Source organism: Volvox carteri, assembly GCF_000143455.1.
Source record: "Volvox carteri f. nagariensis unplaced genomic scaffold VOLCAscaffold_53, whole genome shotgun sequence".
Taxonomy (NCBI): Eukaryota; Viridiplantae; Chlorophyta; class Chlorophyceae; order Chlamydomonadales; family Volvocaceae; genus Volvox; species Volvox carteri.
The window spans coordinates 714,437-715,354 of NW_003307596.1; positions in this window are offsets into that span (position 1 = coordinate 714,437).

Genomic DNA, 918 nt, shown 5'->3' on the forward strand with positions numbered 1-918 from the left:
CGGGGGGGGGACCGCCGGTGGCGGTGGTGGCGGTGGCAGCTGGGGCATGTGAAGGGCTGAGGACTGTTGGGGGCGGCGCATGACTGACGGGGGGGCGGCTGGGCGGCACTGCTGACTCACCTGCAGGAGCGGGGTTTGTTGAGAGGAGGGTGGAGGTGGAGGTGGAGGTGGAGTGCGAGAGGGGGGTTGCTGAGGGGGGTTGTACCCGCACCTGGGGAAAGGGGGGGGACCCCGGTAGCCAATCTAACACTTGGAGAGGCCCGTAATGGCGGCGGGGGGGCGGTCGTACACCTCACGCGCCTAAGTGACACTTCGCAGCGGTTGTACGTACATAGCACTTGAATACACACCCACACACCGCAAGCACGGGGGTTGGGGTTTGCTAATATTGCTGATATTGTTGACAAGGACTCCCAATCAGCGCCGATTACCAGGAATGTGTGTGTGCGAGACAAAACTCGATAAGTGGCGGTGGCGGTGGCAGTAGAGGTTCGGTGTTGCGTGCGCCGGTGGTGCTGGAGAAGACGGCGCTTTCGGCAGCGGCGGATGCTCTCGGATGTGTACGGCACATCGCAAGGGTTGCGGATGGTAATGGTGTTGGCGAGGGGGGTACCCCCCCCACTTGCCTGTGTCTGTGTGGACCGATAACATTGACCTTTGACCTGCAAGAATGGATCGGTGGGTGGGCTTGTTGGTGGAGTTGGAGTTGGAGGTGGGGGATGAAAGCCATTATAATGTGGGTTTGTGTTGGAGTGGCAACTTGGAGGCAGCGGCGCATCCGCAGCGCCCGCTGTAGTGTATCTGTATGTGTGTGCCGTACTTGCGGTACGGTGCCGTATTAATCTTCCCAGCTGCCTACTACCGTGGGAAATTGGGCGGATACTGCCACCGCTGCTTGCGGGGGTGGCGGGGGTGGCG